Here is a 25,641-nt window from a genome sequence, read left to right as displayed (position 1 = left end):
TTCATTTGTATGTGTGTGTATGCTTTGTGTATGGTTTTTTTTTTTTTTTCCAGTCTGCTTTTAGGAGAACATTGGCTTCTTCTTGTTTACACTAAACATAAATTACTTTTATCATTAAAATGACACATTTTTAAAAATTAAATGACTGCTTTCTTTTTTTGACTAACATTATACTCTCAATGCAAAAGAAAATTTGTATATCAGCTAAAAAACATGAAACTATAAAAACAAATTTCATGGTTCTTGTGGTTCTTGCTCTTTGAGGAAATATTGTTTTCTTTTATAGATAAATGCAAAAGCAGTAATATTCAGGAAGCATAATCACATTTTTAAGTTAAAGTTATGCCTTTTTACAGCTTTTGACCTTTCTAATAGTCAATGCAAGATATGTAATTGATGCTTATTCTTTAATGGCTCTAAAGGAATGAGTAAAAGTGACCTTTTGATAGCAGCTCTACATAGTGATTGTGCCAAGCCTGCAATTGGCGTAATAGAATTTACAAAATGGGGCCCAGGTGTGTGAGTGTGTATGAATGAGTGTGTTCTTTAAATATCCATAATGAAATTGAAATACTAACTCGACATAGGCTTTCTGCCAGCTGGTTCTAGACAAGTAACATTCAGCTCTTTAATGGTTCACCTTCAAGTGACAGACATTTAGATTGCAAGTTTTCTGTTTTGATTTGTTTTGGTTTGGTTTTTAATTTTTTATTTAGCCACTGCATCAAATCTGGCAGTACAATGGGCTACCAATTAAGTAACAAAATCAATTATGTAGTGTTTTCCCATTTTTTCAGCACTATTGGATTTATAAGCTCATTTATTTCTTATAGCATTAAAGATAGATATTAATATATGCATAATTTTTCACACAGTAAAAAGCAGAGATTAAGTTAATGCAGAGATGGATTTCAAGCCCAAATCTTACGTTTATACATTCTGTTTTCTTTTCATCTATTTTTACAAAAATATGTATGATTCTTACAGAATATTGTATGAGATCACAATTCTCCAAAGATATGAATATAAGAAAATTTTCATAGAAGCTTATACATTTTGCCTGGATTACAGGGCAGATAGAAATGAAAGGGCTTGAAAGAGTCCAAAATGCAGCAGTAATTTCTTCAATATGACCATTGTTCTTGCCCTAACTAGAAAAACTGAGAAAACCACCAAAAGTTAAAAGTGTGTTATTTAAATAATTGGCAAAATTGGTAAATCTTTAACAAGACTTATCCAGGAAAAAAGGAGAGAATAAATAAATTAATATTGGTGTTGATAGAAAAATGTGATGACATATTCACAGACTTTGAAAGATGCCAGGAGAATAATACGAACAACTTTATGCCAACAAAGTTGACAGCACAAATGAAAGGGGCACATTTTTGAAAAACAACCAACCTACAAAACTGAACAAGATGAAGTAGACAACCTCACAAGCTCTATACCTTTTAAATAAATTGAAATAATAAATCTTTAAAAACCTTCAATTGTGAATATTATCAAACATTTTAGGGAAAAAAATGAAACCAATTGTACGCAACTATTTCAGTAAATTGGCAGATGGAAAAATGTCCTAGCATGTTTCATGACCTACTGTAATCTTAATATTATACCTTGTTGAGGATGTTATAAAAATTACAATTAACCAACTGATATAAACATAGTTGCCAAATTTTATAAGAAAATGATTAAGTTGATTTCTGCAATATTATAAAAAGGAAAATACATTATAACAAGAGGTGATTACCTCAGAAATGCAAAGTTGATTTGACATTTCGAAATCAACCCAGGTATTTCTTCACAGTAACAGAATGTATTTGATAGAAATTATATGATCTCAATATATGCAGAAAAATAGTTTACAAAAATTATTATCCATTCATGAGAAAATGTCTCAGCAAAGTAGCAAGAAAACTTTCTCACACTGAGAAAGGGCATCTAGAGAAATCAGCAATCATCTTCTATTTAATGGAACAATATGATTTCTTCCTAAAGTCAGAAAAATGTCAAGCATATCTTCTGTCATAACACTATTTAGCATTTATTGATGGTCTTTTCAGTGCAATAAGGCAATAAAAATAAATGAATAGTATAAATGGCATAAAGAAAGAAGTATAATTGATTTTATCAGTTGAACACATGACTGTTTAAATAAAAATACAAACTCATTTGCCCCCAACCTACTAAATCTAATAAGTGAAATCAATAAAGGTACATGGAAAAAAGTTTAAATAAAATAGCATGCGCAATTCTACATTAAAACAAACAAACAAAAAACTTTCAGTGGCAATAGCAGAAAAAATAACATAAAATGTGAGAAATAGATTTAACAAAAAATGTGCAAAAGATGCTTACTAAAAAAAACAAAGTATTAGTAAGAAAAAAATTGTGATAATCTAAATAAATAGATATACAATGATTCTAGTTGTTAGATGTAATATCATAAAAATGTAGATTTCCCCCAAAGTGACCTATAGAATCAATGCAATTCTGATTAATACCCCAAATGTATTTTTTTTGTAGAATTTCATAAAAATGCAGTAAGACACAGTGATATAAAATCTATAAATTTATTGTGATTATCTTGAAAAAGAAGAATAAATTTGGAAGACTCTATAGTTTCATACGTTCTACTATACACCTATGAAAATTAAAATATTGTGAAGTTTATACAAACAGTGAAACAGAGCAAAATTAGATATACATATATACAGTAAATGATCATTTATAAAGGTGTCAATGAAAGCAAAGGTAATAGATATTCATAAATATTGCTAGAAAAACTGAATCTATAGGAACAAAAATAAACAATGTTGAGTTATATTTCGTAGCACACAAAGTGGACAGGGATGATTGTAAATCTAAATGCTAAAGTGAAAACTGTATAGCTTCAAAAAGGAAATAGAATACACTAATTACCAGGAGTAAGAAAAAAACTATTTCAGACAGAAGTCACAAACACTGAAAATAAAGTAAAACGAATTAATTGATTCATCTTTTTATCAGAAGAATAGGCCAGCTTTAGATTTGGAGAAAATATTAATAATACATATATCTGACAAAATCTTCATAAAGAAAAAAATAAAATATCTCCTGGCTGGGTGTGGTGTCTCACGACTGCAATTCTAGCACTTTGGGAGGCCAAGATGGGTGTATTGCTTGAGCCCAGGAGTTTGAGACTAGCCTGGGTAACACATCAATACCCTATCTCTAAAAAAAGTGCAAAAATTAGCCTGGCATGGTGGAATGTTCTGTAGTGCCAGCTATTCAGGAGACTTAAGTGGGAGGATCACCTGAGCCAGTGGAGGTCAAAGCTGCAGTGAGTGGTGATCATTCTACTGCACTTCATCCTGGGTGATAGTGTGAGACTCTGTCTCAGAAAACAAAAGCTACAACAACAAAATAACAACTCCTACATCCAAGTTTTTTAATTGGCAAAAGTATAAAAATAAAATTGTAGAGACATTCCACAAAATAAGATATATGAATGGTTAACAAGGATTTGAAAAAGTGCCCAATATCATTAGTGATTAGTGAATAGCAACTAAGGCAATGTGAGAAATTACTAGAAACCTACTGGAATGATGAAAATTAAAGGACTAAACCAAATGTTGAGGAACCATACATAACAACTAGAATATTGCTAGGACAAAAACTCCCAGGATGTGGGAGTGTAAGTCCATTAAACTTCTTTCTTTTGTAAATTGCCTAGTCTTAAATATGTCTTTATCAGCAGTGTGAAAACAGACTAATACAACAACATTGCCTAACAATCATTTTTCAAAACATATGTCTTCCATCTACATGACTGTAATTTTGTTTTTTGTTTATTGCTTTTTCAAGTATTTTAGGCAGCACATCATTTTATACTAACACAAAGCTGATTTTCGCAGGAAGTTAGTGTTGTAACTATACATTTACTTTAAATACCAAAAGATAATTTTGTCATTTAGGTATGTTCTTTGTCTTATAGGAATAAAGTCTAATAAAGATATGTAAGTGAACCCAGAAACTGATTTAGCAAGAAAAATGTAGAATTAAAATTTGTAAAAGGCTTGAAGTCATGTATAACAATTAATTCACAGTTGGAACTCCTCAAGGCATTGATATCTGTGCACCCACTTCTTGTAATCTCCTGGATTTCCACATGGTCAGCTTTCTCTTTTCCACCACTCTCTTTCCTCCTTCTCTCTAGTATGTATGTATAAAATGAACGCTCTGAATGAAGATACCTCCTAAACAGGCTTTGTGTGGGCAACATGGCTGTTTATTTACCCAGGTGCAGGTTCGCTGAGTCCAAAAAGAGAGTCAGCGGAGGGTGGTGGGATAGGAGTTGGTTTTATTGGTTTGGGGTAGTCAGTGGAAAGTTACAAAAGTTCTAGTTTAGGGTGGGTTTTGCAAGCTGGGAGGGGGTCGTAGTGTCTGGAGTCAGGAGGTTGACCAAGGTAGGTTACAAAGCCCAATTGCCTTATTAGTTGAAGTGGGAATAAGGAACAATAGAAGAATGTCTCATGTTAATTGTGCACCACAGGGGCTGATCATTCTTTCCCATTTTATGGTCTTCCAGTTACTTCAAACTTTCTCGTTCCAGTAACTCATCTGGAGTGTCTGTGCAGGTCACAGAGGTTGCCATGGCATCCATGGCATCCATGGCACTGTCAGTCAGCCTAAAAGTCCTTACATTATGTATGTCTATGTGTGAGAGCATGTACATGCATCTTTGTGTGTATGTATGTATGTGCATATGTTTATTATAACTTTATGAAATATAAGCCTTTTGAAGTCAGAGATTTTAACATAATTGTGGGACATTTTCTCATAACTGAACATTATTGCAATGTCTGGGACACTGACTCTGTATTAAGTTTGTTGTTTGTAATTTTTCTATATGATTGATTGTGTGTGTGTATTTAACAGGGAGAAGGATAGAGCTGGAAGGCATTATCCTTAAGAAACTAACAGGAACAGAAAGCCAAATACCACATGTTCTCCCTTATAAGTGGCAGCTAAATAGCTAAATGATGAACACATGAACATGTAGATGGGAATAACACACTCTGGGGCCTACAGGATGGTAGAGGGTGGGAGGAGGGAGAGAATCAGGAAAAACAACTATGGGTACTAGATATAATACCTGGGTGATAAAATAATCAGTACAACACACCCCCATGGCACAAGTTTACCTAAGTAACAAAACTGCACATGTACCCTTGAACTTCAAGTTTAAAAAAAAAAAACTTGTAACATCTACAAAAATACAGAAAAATAAATGTGGAATACAATGTTCCAACAAACAGAATTTCAGATTCCATTTCCAAGTTAGATCAACAACAGCTGGAATACCTTGGACAAAAAGCACCCATTCTTTGCAACACGATGTACATACGGCTTACGGAAATGGACTGGACAGTATCTTATGTTGAATAATTTTTGTTTTGTTTTTTAATATAAACATGTTTAAGGTTTTGCTAAAAGAGTAGAGTTTAGATGCTCTTGCCACAAAAATAAAATGCATTAACTATGTAAGCTGATAAATATGCTTATTTGCTTGATGCTAGTAACCATTTTACAATGGATATGTATATCAAATAATATTTGTTTTAAAAAATATTATTTAATCATACTGTATTGTGTACTTTGCTGAGAGTTAATTTTAAATGTTTTCTCATCCTCCAACATGGTAACTATGTGAGGTGATGGATATGTTAATTAGCTTGATTGTGGCAACTATTTCACAATGTATACATATATCAAAACACCACATTGTATGCCTTAAATATATGCCATTTTTATTTGTCAGTTGTGCCTTGATAGAACTGGAAAAATGAAAAATAAAGAGATATCACTCTCTAAGTAAAACCAGGGCTAATTTATGTGTTTCCAAATTGTTTCATTTTGAAAATTCTATATTTTATATTTAAGTGTCATGGGCAACTGCCCAGCTAGCCAGTCCTTAATTTGACTCACACCATATGTAACAAGATATATTCATGTTGGAGAATATATAGGGAATGATTTTCTCCTGTTTTATTCTCCCATCTTTTCTTTCATTACATCTTTTTATTTTAGAACTTTTTAAAAACATAGTTATGACACTTATACTACTAGTGATATTTTTATACTAATGATAAAAATATGTGAGCACATTTCAGGACCAAACAGAATATATCTCCAGACTTGATTTTGCTTTCATATTTCAAATTGAACTTCATGCTTTTTTAGATATTTGTAAATATATCACTATAATTGAAGGTTGATGGTGCTGGTGCTTTAGTTTATATAGCATATATTTATCATGATATCAGCTATCAGTATCAGTTAATAGATCTGTCTTGGTCCTATTATTTGTCTTTTATAGATAATAATTGAATTTTTATATTTTCATTTTTCTCTTTATTTTGAAATTAATTTCAATTTATATTACAGAAGGAATATTAAAAATAGTAAAAAAAATTTTCCAGACTCTTTCAATTATGTGTAGATTTCATGAATTGCCGTTTACTAATAGACTAAGTCTTAAACATCACCTCTTTTATTTTAAATATGAGTATAATTGCACAGTGGAACTATACTGACATATACCTGCTACAAATAAATGAGAGAAATTAACATTAGAACTTGTAAGTAAGATGCACAACTTTCACAGTTTTCAGCGTTTTATCAAAATGTGCTATACACATAGACACATTAGCAAGTTTAGTTTCCATTTAAAATCAGTCTGTTACTATCAGTTTGAAAATCAGCTGTTTAGTGAAAAATCTTTAATATGATTAAGCTGCTCTTGCATCAAATTCTGGAAGTTACATGGAACATTGCTCTAAATCAGAGGTTGGCACACTTTCTCTGTATGGTAAATAGGTTAGATTATAGTGGCCATATAGGCTGTGTTGCAGTGTGTTAACTTTTCTGTTGTAACAAAAAAGTTGCTTTAGACAATACATAAACAAATATAACTATGTTGCAATAGAGCTTAATTTAGAAAAACAGGTGGAAAGGTAGATTTTACCTACAAGCTATAGTTTACTAACTTCTGCTTTAGATAAAGCAATGGAAGAAAAGAAACAAATTATAGGAGGCTTTAAACTTATATAAATATTAATTTGTTAAAAATATAAATTATTAAAATACTGATTTATAACATATAATGGAGAGAATTAATTTTATAATAGGTATAAATGTCACAGTTATGTCAATGAAACAGTACTCAAGGGCTGTGATGTGGTTTGGCTGTGTCCCTGCCCAAATCTCATCTTGAATTGTAACTCTCACAATTCCCACATGTTGTGGGAGAAACCCAGTGGGAGGTGGTTGAATCATGGAAGCAGGTTTTTCCCAGCCGTGTAGAACTGTAAGTCCATTGAACCTCTTTCTTTTGTAATTGCCTGGTCTCAGGTATGTCTTCATCAGCAGCATGAAAACAGACTAATGCAGTAAATTGGTACCAGGAGTGAGGTGGTGCTGAAAAGATACCAGGAAATGTGAAAGTAACTTTGGTACTGAGTAATAGGCAGAGGTTGTAACAGTTTGGAGGGCTCAGAAAAAGACAGAAAAATGTGGAAAAGTTTTGAAATGTGAGTCCATGAGATTTGAGAGGGGCCAGGGGCAGAATAATATGGTTTGGCTGTGTCCTCACCCAAATCTTATCCTGACTTGTATCTCCCACAATTCCCACATCATGGGAGGAACCTGGTGCGCATTAATCGAATCATGAGTTATAAAAACTCTCATTTTTAAAACCATCAGATCTCATGAGACTAGTTTACTAACACAAGACTAATGTACTTGTGCACAAGCTCTCTTCTTTTGTCTGTCACCATGTGAGACATGCCTATTACCTTCTGCCATGATTGTTGGGCCTCCCCAGCAATGTACAACTGTATGCCCATTAAACCTCTTTCTTTTGTAAATTGCCCAGTCTTGGGTATCTCTTTATTAGCAGCATGAAAATGAATGAATACAGGCTGTAATAAAAAATGGTTTTATGTTGTACTGTCACTATCCTTTTACTTTTGTGTGTGTGTGTGTGAGTCTTTGCTACTGGTTAATGAAAATTTGGGTAAGCTCCATGATATTTGGGTCACCATCAGGTAAAATCAAAATCTCAATTAATTAATAATATGTAAAATCTGATATAATTATAAGGCCTTTAGACTTAAAGTTGTAGCTGCTATCCTTGCTTAGATTGGACTGGAAGGAGATTGGTCTTCTGTAGGACAAAAGAATGTAACTATCTCCCACCCAGTGGACTCATTATGATTTCTATGCCATTCATCTATGCTAAACAGAGAGCAAGGTGAGAAAGTGAGCAGAAAAGTTCTTACTTGACTAATATTTTCATGAGGTATCATTAAATTATTTGGGTATGAGAGGTACTTAATACTATTTATTTTTTCTGTAGGAAAGAAATAGAAATCTAACCTGTTAGCTGGAGATCTCAAATATGAAGTTCCTGTGAAATGTGGAAGAGAATACTGTGTCCACAGCTGTTGATTACCTCTGTTTTTTAAGCCTCTTTGCATAAGAGGTTGACTTTCATTCTGGTGAGATATATCCTCCATTCTAGGTGATAACTATACCCTGAACCTGACCATTGTGGCCCATATCTGTTCTGTGGAAAATCACTTTTTTTTCCGAGATTCTTTTGGAGATCAGACCAATTCCCACACACCCACCTTTCCATGGCTTCATAGTTAAGTCAGACTGACTAACTCTTACCTTTTAGACTCTAGACGATGTCAAACCCACAGTCTCTTATTCAATCTAATCTGAAGAGATAATTTAAAAGTTCTCCAAATTGGAGGAGGTCTCATTACAGCATTACTTTTTGCACTTGGGGTAAGGAGGAAACATCTTTAACAATATTAAAATATTCTGTTTACTTACCAACAACTTCCAATTCACTATAGTCTTTCAGCAGTAAAAATTTAAGAGCTTTGCAACTAGCTCAATTACATTCTTTATAAATTTTACGTTATGACTCCTCTATTCACCTTGGAGTGTGGCACTTAACTGCTGTACTGACCCAGGAACAGGGCTGAGCCTTTGAAAGGTAGTGAAGTCTGTGCACAGCAAAAATTTAGAGTCTGTGTGAATGACACTACCTGGGCTGCTGTAGATGGCAACACTTAAATACGAGAAATGAAATTGGAAAAGTTGTGCTTTATCATCCAATTGAACATGTAATATTTAATGTTATCAGGAATTTGATGAATAAATTCCAGTGTCTTAATTACATATTTGGCCATCATTGAAATCTAAACATATTTTAATACTTGTCATATTTGATAAGGCATTCCATCTTTAATAAGGCAAGTCCACTGTTCCCTTCTTTTTGATAAACTATTATTTCTTTAGCACCACATGGGTTTGTTCTTCTGATATTAAAAGTTTATTGTTTTTTTCTTAGGTTCAGTTGTCAGTCCTCCTCTTCCATTTATCATTAAATATTGGAGGTCATTATAACTCAGTCCTGGACACTATTATTTCTTGTAGTGTCTATTTTTTTCTCTAGAATCTCATCCAATTAACTCAGCATTTATAAGACGATGTGTCCAATATTATAATTTCAATTCATGCATTGCTATTATAGGTGTAACTGCCTACCTAATATGTCTTTTTTGAATATCTTAAAGGTACTTCATATTGAAAATGTCAGTAACTGAAGCTATGACTGACACCTACACAACCCAGTCTTCTCTATTTCTTCTTAATTTAGCAGTAATCTGCATTCATTCACAGCATCATACTCAAGCAACATAGAAAAAGCAAATCTGACTATGTGCATTTTTTTTTTAAGCTCTTCATTGGTGCTCTTTAGAGATGGGCACTAACTGCCATGGCCTCTAGCTCCCTCTTTTTTTTTTTTAACTTCTCTAACTTTGCTTCCTGATACTTTTATTTTTATGTGTCCTCTTTCAAGCCTGCATTCATCTGTGTCTATAAATGTCCCACAATACATACATCATGTGGCACTGTTATAGGATCCTTGGGGTGTTGCTTTTCTGGCCAAAACCTCTGTGACCAGTGGCACCTTTGCCTGAGTTTTGCTCAGGCCCACTGGATTCGTTTCACCCACTCAGCCTGGCAGGCTGTGCTCAGCTTATGCTACTAACCTGGGTCCCATGTCTGACAAGGGAGAGTCACATGTGGAATGGCAAGGGATGTGTGAGTAAGCACAGGGCTCAGCCACTGCACACAGTCAGACATGCCAGCTGCTACAGCAGGGCAGGCAGCTCCAGGTACCAGCATGGGCACCAGCTCTTGGCAAGGCTATGGCTGGACCCAGCACTGTGAAACACAGTGGCACCTAGAAGTTTGGAATATCAGGAACTACAGGGACCCAACGATGAATTCACAGCCCTTTCTCAGGGAGCTCCCAGGTCTGGGATCTCCAAAGGGCTACAGCTCTTCTCTTTTTCTCTTTGTCTCCATGTGGTGAGCAAGAGGCATGTTTCAGGCCTGTTTGTGTTATAACTCTTTTAGCCTCATCATTTGGTGGGTCCCAAGTTCTTGTCCTGTGATAAGGAAGAATGAGGTACACAGACAAGGAAGGTTGAGCAAGACAAAGAGGAGCTTTGTTGAGCAATAGAAAAGCTTAGAGGAGACCCGCAGAAGGCAACTCCTTTCCACAGCTGGGGTGTACTGTCAAGTGTTCAGTTCCTGGCAGAGGGGGCAGCTTGTCTCTGCAGCTGTCTGTCCCAATGAGTGTTCAGCTCTCAGTGGAGAGGGTAGTTCCTCTCTGAAGCTAAGCCTGGGGTTTTTATGGGCTTCAGAGTGGAGAAAAAGCATGCTGATTGGTTCATGGGCAGCCACCAGTGGGTGGGGAAAAGGCACCACAAGTTCCCACTCCAGTCTGCGGGACTGGTAGCTCAGTCCCTGGCCTTCAGGCCCTCCCTGGCCTGAGGGTGGGGACTCACTGGGGACCCACCCTTTTCTGCCCAGGAGCCTGTCTGCCTCCTGCCACCATCTATGATACCCAGGCTGGTTGTGCCAAGGGCCAGCTGCAGGCCAGCAGCAAGCCGCCCTCAGAACCCCCTCTGCTCCTCAAACCCCTGCACTTGGTGGCACCCGAAGTCTAGAGTGGATTGAGGCGGCAGGGAGACAATGTATCAGCACTGGCTGAGTGTGTGCACATCCAGCTGGGCTGTGACAGTGCCTGGACTTGTCTCCAACCAACCCTGCTCCAAGATTAAAGTGGGTGCCAGGAGTAGGGAGAGGCCAGGTAGCAGGAGGAGAAACCCCAAGACTGTGGGGCAGGATGGGGAGCTTCCCAGGCTCCCAAGGGAGCACACTGCAGAGAGGCATGGGTCCAGTACCTGGGAGGTGCCTCCTCGCAGCCTGGGGTGGGGACTCCGGATGCTCACTGGGCCTCTCTCTGCTCACTGCTCTGTGATGACTATACTGTTCCCCAACCAGTTGGTGACTTGGCCTTGCCCCCATTTTGGCAGCTCACAGGGTTGATGGCTCTGAGATGGCTCCTGTTGTACCTGGCTCTCACCGGCTTCATGGAGCGTGGCACCACACGAGGTCCAGGTCCACCTCCTTCCTGCACACTCCTAGAATGGCAGCAGGCAGGAGCCTCAATGTGGAGCCAGGGTCCAGAGCAGCAGAGGCTCTGGGCCTAGAGGCAGTTTCTGCCTGGCCATGTGAGGGTGGAAGTGGGGGCAATTGGCTCGGGGATGCAGGGCACAGGGGATCCACCACCACCAGAGCTGTTCCTGCCACTACCACTTGCACCTCTTCACTGTATCCAGCACAGTGGTAGTGACCACTCCAGACAGCCTGTGCCTTCAGAACGCTCATATGATTCCACATCTGTTTTCTGATTAATTTTTTTCCTAAGACCTATCAAAATGCTTTTGACTGATTTTTTCCATAATTTCTATTTTCGAGATGGAGTTTCACTCTTGTTGCCCAGGATGGAATGCAATGGTGTGATTTTGGCTCACTGCAACCTCCATCTCATGGGTTCAAGCAATTCTCCTGCATCAGCCTCCCAAGTATGTGAGATTACAGGCACCTGACACCATGCCCAGCTAATTCTTATATTTTTAGTAGAGATGGAGTTTCACCATGTTGGCCAGGCTAGTCTCAAACTCCTGACCTCAGGTGATCTGCCCTCCTAGGCTTTCCAAAGTGCTGGGATTACAGGTGTAAGCCACAGCGCCCTGCCTGATTTTTTCATAAAGTTTGTTACCTCTAAATGTTCTATGAGGATGGAGACTTACTATTTTATTCACCACTGCAATTTTAATACCTAACCTATTGCTTGGTAAAAGATAGTAGAATATTTTTAAATGAATAAATAAGCATGTTTCTACAATGTGTAGTGAAATTAATAAAAAATAAAGTATGATTTTTATACTTTTATTATAAGGGTAAATTATGTAAAAATAAAAAACAATGACTTAGAAAACTGAGAGCAATTAATCTTTCCTGGCAAGAATAAAATTATTTCAATATAATTAAGTTAGAAAGGAAAAGAAAAATAAAAAATAATAGCATATTTCTAAATAGTGAATATATAAAATATTGACTTTTTTTAAAATATGAAAACCTTTAGTAGCTATTTTTTAAATACTTGAGAATTTTTTAATTAAATTGATTTATAACAGGTTAAATTATTTCTTGTTTTCAAATGTATTTTTTCTGTGTATTTAAAAACTATGTAATAAAAAGTTTAAGGAATAATAAGTGAACTCCACTTTGGTGGACTATAAATAAATAAATATGCATATAAGTATTTCTTCTTCCATTGAAGTATTTTCTTTCTTTAATCATCTGCCCACTCTGTAAGGATTGCCAGTGTAGTATTAAAAATTATGTCTGTGTCTACTACCAGTTCCCCTCTCATGGTAACTTTTTAACTCATTAACTCACTAATCCATTAATCTACAAATGGAATAATCTATTCAGAACTTTCATGATCACCTCTTAAAGGTCCCACCTCTAAACACTACCACATTGGGAGACAAGTTTCAATATGAATTTTGGAAATGAATTTTGGAGTTTTTAAATTGTTCTAAGCAAAAAGAATGGTGTACTTTTCTTTTATTAAATTTTCCTTGCCCAGTTGTGATATCTCATTTATACTAGACTTATAAAGTGCTGTGGGAATGTTTGTTTCCCCTAATATCTGATAAAGTTTATGTAAGACTATAATGATAATTTCCTTGGATGTACTATAGAACTCATCTCTATAAACCAGATGGATGTGTTTTCTACATGGAATTTTTAAATATAGGTTTAATTTTCTTCATTGTATAGGAGAAAGGTTTTCCTAACTTATATGTATAAGTTAGAACTTTAAAAATTCAACACAACTATTTCCATATTGGAATTATATGGAAAAATTGATTCTGTTTCAATGAAATAGAAAGTTATATCCAGTGAAAATTAATAAGCAAAACAAATGAGGAAGCAGATATTCTTATTCTTATGTATATGCTCTATCTCCGTGTATTTTATGTGGTGTACATGACATCATCATTAGCCGAAAAGACCTATCTGCTGGAGAGGAAGAACCAAACCAAAGCAAACTAAACTAAGCAATGCTGGAGAATTACTTACCAAACATATATATTTTAGTAATGATATGGTACATGACCTCAAAATTATGCTATTTAAATATATCTAAATGATTTTGGAGAGTCAAAATAGGTGGTTTTTCACATGTTCTCACTTATAAGTAGGAGCTAAATGATGAGAACACATGGACACATAAAGAGGAACAACACACATTGCAGGGTGGGAAGAGGGAGAGGATTGGGAAAAATAACTAATGGGCACTAGGCTTAATACCTGGGTGATGAAATAATCTGTACAACAAACCCCCATGACACAACTTTACCTACATAACAAACCTGTACATATACCCTGAACTTAAAAGTTAAAAAAGGGGTTTTCAATAATAAAATTTGCTTACAGAAATAATTTTCAAACAAATTTATTTCCATTATTTAAAGCAGAATCAAAAATTTGTTTTGCTTTTTACCTTACCCAAATATTTCTTTTTTAAATTCTATATTGTTTTCTTTTGCAAGTTTTAGCAGCAGCACTTACAAAAGCACACCAGCTGTTTTAACGCAATTATTAATTCCATAACTTTATTCTTGTCCTAAACTGTATCATAACAGTACACCACATTAAGATAATCCCTCATTCTTTAGGTTAAATGAGTAATCAGAATATTTTAATTCAATTTTATTTTTGTCTCTCAAGTTAGACATAATAATTATTATCCTATAATTAATGTTTACTTAAATTTACCAACATGTTTCTCAGCTTCTTCATTTAGTATTTCCCTGTTCATCTTGGGCTTTTCTTCTGGGATAATTTTCTTCTTCCCAGAGTTTGTTCTTTTGAAATTATTTTAAGAGAGATTCATTTATGGGAAATTCTGTTTTTAATTTATCTAAAACTATCTTTACTCAAATGATTCTTTTATTAATTCAGGATATAGATTTTGAGATTGAATATCATTTATTTTCCTCAATTTTAATGTGGTCTACTTTTTGGGTTTCTCTTGTGTCTATTGAGAAATTATCCTTCAAGCTAATCGTTTTCTTTATCTTGTGGAATTTGTGTGTACATTTCTTTCAATAATTTTTAGCCATATGTGTATGTATGCATATGTATGTGTATGTGTTCTGTATTCATTACAGATACTCATACCACCACTGAGAAACCTTCTTTTGATTATCACTGAGAATTGAAAAGCATTGTTATGTTGAATACTACCTTTTGCCACTTTATTTTTTCCTCTTTCTTAAACTCCTAGTAAGCAATGAATTTCTTTCTTTTCATATATTTCCAAACTTCTCTGAAAAAACTAAACCTGCATCTGGAAAGAGTGATGCCACCCAGAATAAGAAAGGCATATACACCAAAGACAAGATAAAAAGCAACTTGAGTTTTTAAAAGTTGCAGTATGGAAGGACATTCCCAATAACAAAATCACTGTTTTATGGGACTTAACAAATGGAGTCTACAAACTATTCAAGTGCAAATCACAAGTGAGACTAGATTTAGTTGCTTAAAAGCTTAAATGCAAAAAATAGCTAAAAGTACAGAACAAAAAATATCAAAGTGTGAGAAAAGATCAGAGATTGAAAGTAACATCCAGGTGACTTAGCACATGTATAATAATAAATATGAAGGAAAATAATAGAACAGATGAAATTATACAAAAGCAAAGAATATTCACTGAGCTGTAAAAAGCCCTGAAACTGCAGCCTGAATTGCCTCACTAAAGCCAGGAAAAACTATGAGAAAAGACATGTATCTCAGTATTATCTGTAAAATACCTTATTAAGTCTTCTGAAAATTAAAAGTGTTGCATGCCTCTTGAAAGAAAGATGCATGATTTCCATAGATAAAGTATCTGCTGCTTTGGACTCATCTGCAAAATAAGATATTGAAAAATTATGGGATAGATGCTATAGATACTGAGAAAAGAGCCTTGTGACAAGGACACAAAGCAAGATAGACATAGGAATTTGGGGATATGCAAGAATTTAAAGAATACTATAATCCACATAACAGATATAAAGAAATCCTTGAAAAATTAAGCTTTTTAAAAAAGAACAAGAATGTGAGATTAATACAGAGAAAACTGAAGAGGTTGTAGTGGAATCAGTAAACCCACCAAAAAATGCATGAAATAGTGAAAACATCTATTAAATTTCACAAGGAAACTGTAGGGAACCAGCCCTACATCACCCATGGGTACCCTGTGTTCTGTGGCAAAAAAGGAATGAGCAAAAGACAGATTAAGAGAGAGAGTGGAACCAGGGGGCCATCACTTTATTATTCTGGAGGTGACAGTGAAGGCCCTGAGCTCTGATCATCCACACTATTTATTGATTACAATCACTTTGATCTACAGGGTAAGGGTAGAGTGATGGTGAAGTGAATCAGTGAGCCAGGAGTGAATCAGTGAGCCAAAACTGGTGTGTCACCCTAAGGATTTATAACAGTAGTGGTTTGGGAGTTTCACAAAACAAGAACATGTGGTTATCTTTAGCTTATTATCTATGTACAGCTGATGGAACATGGACCTTACAAGGGGCCTACAATCTGGCTAAATCATAGTGCTACGAAGGGGTTTTACGTCCTTGAGCACAATGTTTATAGTAACAACCTAGGTCACCCTGCACCAGAACATGAGGCATGGAGAAGCCTTCCTCCCCAGAGGCTTCCCACAGGTTGCTGTTTTTTGTTTTTCCCAGTTGTATGTTAACTCATAACCAACTTATGTAGGCACTCTGTAAGTCCTTTCTCCTTTGTTGCTTTTCCCAACAGAAACAACAACAAAACATGTTATCAGAGGTCAGAAGCAAAACTGAAAGCATTCTAAAGGCCTACCAAGAGGCATAAATAGGAAGATGAGGGAAGGAATAGTAAAAACATTATAAAAGGATCATTGTATTAATCTAATTTTTGTTGCTTATAGTAGGATACCTGAAATGGTAACTTCTATAGAAAATAAATGTATTTTTACAGATTTGAGGCTCAAAGTCCAAGGTTGAGGGGCCACTCCTGCTGAGAGCCTTTTTGCTGGTAGGGACTCTGTAAGGGATTCAAATCAGGTTGCAGGGTATCACATGGCACGGGGGCTGAGTGTGCTAACATGCTAGCTCAGGGCTCTCTTTCCCATTCTTTAAAACTACCAGTTCCCTCTCATGATAATTAATTCATTAAACTCACTAATCCATTAATCCACAAATGGAGTAATCCATTGAGAGCTCTCATGATCACCTCTTAAAGACCCCACCAACACTGACAAATTGGGAGTTAAGTTTCAATATGAATTTTGGAGGCAACATCCAAACCATAGTAGTCATTCTACTGGAGTTCAGTAAATAAAGGAGAAAGAAGGTGTTACCATCAGAAAAGAAAGTTTGGGTTCACTTCCAAATTATAGTAGAAAAATATGTTTCTGTTCTGCGTTTTGAGCCATAAGAAAAAAATATAACTTCCATTTTTCTGAAAGGTAATGTGTCAATATTTATCAAAGTTAAATATACTTGATGCAGCAATTCCATCTTCAGATGTTTATTTTTATGATAAACTTCCACAGATAACTGTTTATCAGATGTTCTTCAAATAAATTTTTAAACCACTGTAAATGCTTAGTGATAAGAGATTGATGAAATAAATTATAGTGCATTTCAAATGTAATTTTGATAAAGTATGATGCTAAAAATAATTTGTTGACTTTAAAATGCCTCTCTGATGATAGTACAGCTTATGATATAGTACTATCTCATTCCTAAAAATATTTATGTATGCATTAAAAAGTGACTAGAGAAATAGATGACTAAATAGTTTCAGAGATTTTCATTTGATCTATTTCTGGCCAGTTACTCTTATGTTTCTATGTCATATCAATAGATTACAATGTACATCCATAGTGTGAAAGTTTAAAACGATTTTAACTTAGAAATCAATAGGAAGAATATTACTATATAAAAAGAATTATCATATTATGCATAATTACACAAACGTTATTCATAAATTGTTATCAATTGGTCAAAAGTTAAACAGTATTTTAATAACTCATGTTGCAAATTGAGAAAGTATTAATCCAGAAAGAAGCTGAGTATACTTTTTATTTTTTTATAATTAACTTTCCAAATTTTTAGCAAATGAGTAGAAAATGTATTCAAATTAGAAATGAAAGAGGACGATTATTACTAACCTAAATATTTGCTAAACTTCACCAGGGCAGCCATCTGGGCCTGGGCTTTTGTTTGTGATCATTGTTTTCAATTATTTTATTATTTACTAGTTCTAAATTTTCTTCAGTAAATGTGTATTACTAATAAAACATTTTAAAATTATATTAATTTATAAATTTAGTAAATGTATTAAATTCCTTTTTAATAAAATATTAAAGAAGCACAAGTAATAAAGCTAAAATTCAATTGGCAAATTAGGAAAATCTCATGCCTATAATCTCAGCGTTTTAGGAGGCCAAGGTCAGACAATCTTTTGAGGCCAGTAGTTGGAGACCAGCCTTGGCAACATAGCAAAACCCTGTCTCTACAGAAAATATTAAAAATTATCCAGGCATGGTGGTACACACCTGTAGTCCCAGCTACCAGGGAAGCTGAAGTGGAAGAACCATCTGAGCCCAGGAGTTTAAGGCTGCAGTGAGCCATAAATCACGCCACTGCACTCCAGCCTGGGCAACAGAGCAAGATCCCATCTCTAAAAAAAGAAAGAAAAAGAAATGCAAGGCATTTTGCAAATAAATTGGCACTTTTGCAAGAACATTTTCTTTTTCGGTTTGTTTTTATGTTACTCTTTATTTTTGCTCCAGTTATTCTGATGTCCTCAAATTGATTCAAATTCAATTAGAGAAATTTCTTTTATTGAGAGCCTATTTGTTAGTCCATCTAATTATGACTAGAATAAAGCGATAAAGATTGCTGACTTAAACATAATTCAAGTTCATTTAACCATATTTTTATGAAGTAAATTTTCCTCCCAATTTCAAATAAAAATAAATTTCCCATCCAATAGATTTTTCAGCTTTATACCACCACCACCACCAGAACAATAAAACCTGTACATTAGATATTTTGATATTAAATAGCAATTTGCTTTATACTTAAAGGGAAGATGAATCTCCAATTCCACAAATGTAAAAAAGAATAAGATCACAGGAAATGTAGACATCTGCATTTACTTAGGGATGTAATCAAAATTAGGACCTTCTGAGAGCCTCTAAGGCTGAACTCTACTGAAACAGCTCATGCAATTTACCATATTAATATTGACCCTATGATATTTAAATACATCACAAGCATGGCAAGAGGAATCACTGGAATCTATAGCAATGTATTTTACTTTTGAATGAACTGAATGAAAAAAAAAACCACAACATATAGAAATTTGTGAGTTGCCAACAGAACAATAGTAATGTGGAATTTATACCACTGAAAACCACCATTAGTAAAGAGCAAAGGTTTCAAATCAGCATCTACCTTAAGAAATTTAAAAAGAACAAATGTAACCAAAATAAACAGAAGAAGGAAAAAGAAGATCAGAGAGAAAATCAGGTGTATGCAAAATAAACAACAAAAAAAATAGAGACAAACTATTATACCACAAGTTGGCTTTTTGAAGAGAAATACACATAATCAACTGTATTTCTAAAATTAAAATAAAAATTGACATTAAAAACACTATTTAAAATAGCATTAACATGTGAAATAGGGATAAATTCTACAAAAGAAATGGAAGACCTCTACAGCAACAACTACAAAATATTGATGAGATCAAATAATATCTAACTAAATTGAGGGAGGCATTGTGTTCATGGATAAGAGGATTCAATAGTGTTAAGTTGTTCCTTCTTTCCAAAGTTTTCTATAGGTTCAATTTAATCAAAATCAAAATTTTCACAGATTTTTTTAAATTAATGAATTCTAAAATCCATATAGAAATACAATGGACCTAGAATAACAAAAACAACTTTGAAAACATGGAACAAGTTGGAGGACTCACAGTATGTTATATCAACCGTTACTATAAAGCTGCAGTAGACAAGACAGTGTGTTAGCATGTCATGTTCCGTAAAATAGATCAGTAGAACAGAATGAAGATTCCAGAAACAGACTCACACATATATGGGCAAATGATATTTGAAAAAAAGTACTTCTATTGTATACTCTTGTTAACTAAAAAGTTGAAAGGAATTTTGAACTCTCTCATTTGCACCAGATCTGCTGTGACTTTTCAAATTTGTTCCTTCTAACCTCATTGTATTCCATAGTGAGGATGTAACATATGCATTAATATCTTTTTAAATGTGAAATTGAACATACTTGTGAAAATTGGCGAAAAAAGTCATACAGATAATAACATAATAACATCCTTGAAACCTAAATTCATAAGTAGAATCTGTTAGAACCAGAGAAACTGGCCGGGCGCGGTGGCTCACGCCTGTAATCCCAGCACTTTGGGAGGCCGAGGCGGGTGGATCACGAGGTCAGGAGATCGAGACCATCCTGGTCAACATGGTGAAACCCCGTCTCTACTAAAAATACAAAAAATTAGCTGGGCATGGTGGCGCGTGCCTGTAATCCCAGCTACTCAGGAGGCTGAGGCAGGAGAATTGCCTGAACCCAGGAGGCGGAGGTTGCGGTGAGCCGAGATCGCGCCATTGCACTCCAGCCTGGGTAACAAGAGCGAAACTCCGTCTCAAAAAAAAAAAAAAGAACCAGAGAAACTTTCTTCATGCTGACTCGAAATGATGTTCCTGACTACCTCTTAAAAGGGAACCATTAGCCTGACTATTATGGTAAAAAAAAAAAAAAAAAAACATAAACGTGTTTGTTTACCCTTAGAGTTTTACACATAGTTTATCTTTGATGAATTTTTGAAACATGCAAAAATGAAATTAAACAGTATGCATTATTTTTGTTTCTGGTTTCTTTCACTCAGAATTATGTTTGTGAGGTTCATTCGTGATTTTAGGTCTAGTTTGTTAATTTGTCAGTATTGATAAGTAATACTTTTCAAAGATACTGCTATTCCATTTACATTTTCAATTTTATTGCCATAACTATCTTCGTAATATGCATTTTTAGTGCTTTAATATCTGTCACCACTAGGTGGATATTCTAATGCCTTTTATGAATTATTTGTTTACTTTCTCTTTTTTGTGATTGTTCTTGCTATTTATTAATTTTTGGATCTCTTGGAAGAAACTCTAGTTTTCTTAATTCTCTATGCTGTGCCTTTGTTTTGTGGTTTATTAATTCCATCTCTCTCTGGTTATTTTTTTCTTTTCCAAGCTTTTGGAGGATTTCCTTAGCTATTCATTTTTTTTTTATGTCAGGAGAATATGGAATACATACACTGGAATTTGTTTAATTTTGTTTCAAATTTATTTTTAAATTTTAAAGAATCCTATAGTTTACGCTTTTAAGAATCCTTAATCATCAGACAAACATCAGTGAAAGAAGCTTCCTTTTCCTAGGATGACACCAATGCTTTACCAGCCAGGTGCCAGGCAAGGACAGTAGGACTGGTCTTTCTTGGCTTGCCTCTCCTGGTGTAGAGCAACATACCTGTGGGGGAATTGGGGGTAAGGGTGATGAGTGCTCCAGTATTCTTAGGCAGAGGGAGAGAGCTCACAACCTCTGGACTATACTCACATGGAACATGGAGCTTGAGAGAATAAGAAATGCCAGTGTCTTTCCCTTTCCAGGGAGATTCCACAGCCCTTGACTGGGAACTTAGGGTGGGGAATGAAGCCTTATCTTCTTAGCCATACCCACTCAGCATGAGGCTTTGGTCACACTGACCTAAGGGTAGGAGGCAAAAATGGGTGTGGCTCAAGTGCCAGACACTCTCACTCCTCTTTCTGAGATTTAGTGGATTTGCTTGAACAAATGTTTCTTCATTTGATGTATGCCCTTAGTGTTGCAGAATTTTCTCCTTAGTTCAGCTAAAACCGGGTTCTTGTCACATGACAAGGAAAGATTAGAGTCAAGGACACATAGAAGGGTGAGGAACATAATTTATTGAGCAAAAAGAGAATCCTGCTAATCGGCCCTCTACTGCACAAATTGAATCCCGGGTCACCACACAGGAATTGAAGAGGCCAGCTCTCTCCTACTCTATCATTAGATTGCCTGTCTTTACAATTAGGAATTGAAGAGGCTGGGCCTCCTGTCTCTGTCTCCTGTCTAAATTAGGACAAAATTTCCAAAGACTTTTATATCTGTATATTATATATAGATATAAACCTGTAACAAAACTTATATATGTATACAAATTGTTCCAGTTATGATTGCTTCACTAGGGAGCATATCCACAGAGGCCCTCATGCTGTCATTCTGCAAGTTGTCTTCCATATTGTTTTTCTTTCTGTTCATTTATGAATTTATATTGTTACCTCTCTGCTTCCTCCCCAAATAAGTATATCCTTTAAAACAGAGATCATCAAACTACTTCCTATATGTGAAGTCTGTCCCACTGCCTGATTTTGTAAATATTTATTGTAGTACAGTTATCATCATGTGCTTAAATATGATCTATGCCTGCCTTTGTTAGCTTTGCATCACTACATCAGAGATAAGCAGTTGTGACAAAAGCCACATGGCCCACAAAGCCAAAATATTTGCTGTCCTGCCCTTTACAGGAAAACTTTTGCCACCTCTGCTTCAGAGTATTCAAGTATTCATATTCCCCATCCTTCTCGATTTTTTTTCAATTCGTCGATTTAGATAATATATTTTTCAACTTTTAGTTCTATACATATACTTGAAATTTCTTTATAACATTACATTCAATAATACACGTATTTTATAATAATTTTCTACTATTAATTCTTGTTATCCTCATCATATTCCTGCTTTTTTTCTAAAAAAATAATTTTTATTTGTTGGTTATAACTTTTTTCAAGAACTTTCCTTATATTAATTGTATGGATGCTACCCTCTTTGAATTCTTGCATAACTACAAATTCTTTCCTTTCCCCAATGAACATTTTTCTCTACTAATATTGTAATTGGAAAGAAGATTTTTGGTTCTCTGTACTTTACTTTGAGTAGTTTATATGTTGCTCTTCACTTTTAGTCTTCTTGTAAAGGATAAGTCTATGTTTAAATTATCTTTATTAAGATACTTGTTCTCTACTAATAAGATCATTTTCTTTAACTTGGAACTCAAGAATTTTACTATTGACAATTACTAATACTGAATTTTAATTTTGTTATTCAATATTGATATTGGATTTCATTTTTCTTTTAATCTTTCCCAGGCCTTACAGAAGGCTTTCAGGCTGCAGAGTAAATTACTTATTTACATAATGAACATTTTTCTCTACTAATTGAGCTAATTTTTCTCTCTTATTTTCTGTATCATGGAAAGCCTATGTGCTCCATATTACAACTCATGTAAATGTACATCAAGGTGCTATCTTTTGCTCATTTTTTCATATCTTTTCGGTTTTGTTATGAATATTAAGGTATTCCTTCCACAAGAAATTCCAGTATATTAAATTGGTTCTTAGTAGATACCCACAAACTTCTACCTTGTGTATTAAACTTTAAAATTCAATAAGCCAGGCTTAATGGCTCACGCCTGAAATCTCAGCACTTTGGGAGCCCAAGGTGAACAAATCTCTCAAGTCCAAGAGTTCAACACCATCCTGGGCAACATGGCAAAACTCCTATCTTTACCAAATAAAAAATTTAAAAAGATATTTTTTTGATATACATTATATACATATAATTAAAATTCTTGATTCAGGTTCTTGAAAATATTTTACCTGCTAATTTAACCTCCTTAAAACCCCTTTATTATTCTTTAAATTTAAATTTCCCATGTGGGTTTCCAAGTTCTACTTCAGTGGGAACGCATATTCTTTATATTCAGCTTCACCTTTTCCTTGGTGACCCGTGTTCACCTAAGTTCAGCAAGTACTTAACATTGGCTACACATTGAAATCACCTGTGGTGATTTTGAAATTACACTTTACTGGCTTCCAAAAGGGCTTATAGGGCATGGAACTGTCCTGGTGACGTGCCCTTCAGTGAGCTGTCAAGGTTGAGTTCTGTTACTCAACTTGGTTGCTGGTTTTGCTTGATTATGGTTCAGTATACTCTCTACCCTTGTCTCCCTTATCTGTTAACTGAACAACAATTATGACATTGGAAGCTAGAGCATAAATATTGGATCAAAAGTTAGAAGACTTATGCTGAGAAATTGCATAGCCAAAAACTGAAAGAAACTAAGCTCCCCAAATCACAATTACTCTTAGAGCATAAACCTGAAAAACTGACTTTTTAAAAATTAAAAATATATTTATGACTTATATAATACACAAAAACTTTTGGGTTCATTTTACAGCTGCTTTACCAGTATCTTAAATAAAATAAATACTTAATAGGGACCAAACTCTATCCCAAGCAGCATGGTGGTAGTAGGGGTGAGTGAGGGAGGGTGGGGAAAATGTCCTCACATGCCCTCCATATTTTCTTGGGTGAGTGTTAATTTCCTCTACTTACATATTTTTTCTGTGTAAATCACAATTGGACATGATGCCTACACTATCCCATTCATTAATCTGAGTAATTTCAGATTAAGAATAAGGAGGTTTAAAATAATTTGCTAATATCAACTTTTCTCCAAGTATTTGGGTTCATGTAGCCCAAATAACCTCTGCCTCTAATATACCCTGCAATTCTAGTTGGCTTATTCAAAGAGAATTTCTCTATTAATATGCATCTTGAGGTAAATCATTTTCCTCCTCTATCCTACTCTGAATTTTGTCTCATTGAACTAAAATAAAACCACTTATTTTAATAATTATTCATATACGTTTTTCTGTAATTGTATGTTTTGTGATCACATGTCTTGTTTTGATAACACAAGTTACATGATATTGGAGTCAGCACTTTATTCTTCTTTATAATCTCTTTGAATCCTGGCATTATGTTAGACAAATGACATATATTATATTAATATGACATTTTTATCATTAAACCAGTTATATACATATACTGTAAGAAAATGGTAACATTATAGAAGCATAAAACTCAGAAAGTCTACTGTATTCCTATTCTTCAAAGGAATAAATTCTAAACAGTTAAATATCTTAATTTACAGTTAGTTTTCTGTTGGTATGCTATCATCTATTGAATTTATCATTTACTTTTTAGAAATGAGGTCATTCTGTAAATACTCTTCAGCAGTTTACTGTCTGTCACCAACAAAAAATCTTAAGCATTTTTGAGGTTAATATATATTTTTGTAACTAATTTATTATAAGAGCTAAATAATTTCATTGCTATTTTTGATTTAATAGAAATGTCTTTATACTATGAGGCTTAAGTGAAATTTATAGCTTATATACAAACAGGGAGTTTAATGATATACATTTAATATAAAGATAGACATATATTGGGGAAAGTGTAGTGTCATCTTTTAGGGTTAAAGGTGAGCTAAGTATGAAATTTTTTCCTCTGAGCACCTGTTTTCTTCATCCTCCTCCTTAGAATTTTCCTCCCCCTCTCTTTATGGTCCCTGAATTGATCAAAGGGAGCTGCATTTGCTTTCTTTGTTGGAATACAGTCCCCACATGATACACAGACTAAGTGAAAGACAACATGGTTTCCAGGGGAAGAAAGCATGGGACTATTGTATATGTCAAGCTTCAGTCTAGGCTTAAGAGTAGAAATCATTTTCTTTTTATATTTGTAGACTGATTAGCTTAGCTCTCTATAGCATTAAAACTAATTTCAGGAACAAATAAGGCTGAAAATCAACAGCTCAGGCATATATGATATCTCTTCCGCTATCACCTGAAAAACTTAATTAGAAATTAAATTAATTATTGGAGGTTCACCTCATATATTTACATCTTCTCAATGTAATAATAAAATAAAAGAGTTTATATTCCCAAGGACAAAGAGAACTGCAGGAAATGCCACAGTGTATCTGATATTTCAACAAAATTTGAAGACAATAGGGAAGTAGAAGAGCAGTTAACTGATTTAGGAAGCAAACTTATTACCTGTGTGACTGCAGTGTGGAATGCCAATGAGCTTAAAGCTGATTGTGTCATGGAGCCTGCTATAATCTCACATGAAGAAATTGAGTACTGCAAAAGGCTGG

At 34.6% G+C, this 25,641-nt stretch overlaps 1 long non-coding RNA gene across 1 annotated transcript in view; it reads left to right on the top strand.

Moving 5' to 3' along the window:
- The window catches only part of LOC105717197 (uncharacterized), a 519,990-nt gene extending 494,838 nt beyond the window's left edge, over positions 1-25,152 (top strand). Inside the window, exon 4 of the long non-coding RNA XR_001107469.1 lies at positions 25,023-25,152. This is a non-coding gene — a long non-coding RNA (uncharacterized LOC105717197). The remainder of the gene's footprint in view (positions 1-25,022) is intronic.
- The last annotated feature ends 489 nt before the right edge of the window (positions 25,153-25,641 follow it).

This window comes from Aotus nancymaae, unplaced genomic scaffold (assembly GCF_030222135.1).
Source record: "Aotus nancymaae isolate 86718 unplaced genomic scaffold, 86718_ANA_hifiasm-v0.15.2.pri h1tg000017l, whole genome shotgun sequence".
NCBI classification, from domain to species: Eukaryota; Metazoa; Chordata; class Mammalia; order Primates; family Aotidae; genus Aotus; species Aotus nancymaae.
The sequence above is the reverse complement of the archived record's forward strand: the minus strand, read 5'-3'. Positions and strand labels throughout refer to the sequence as shown.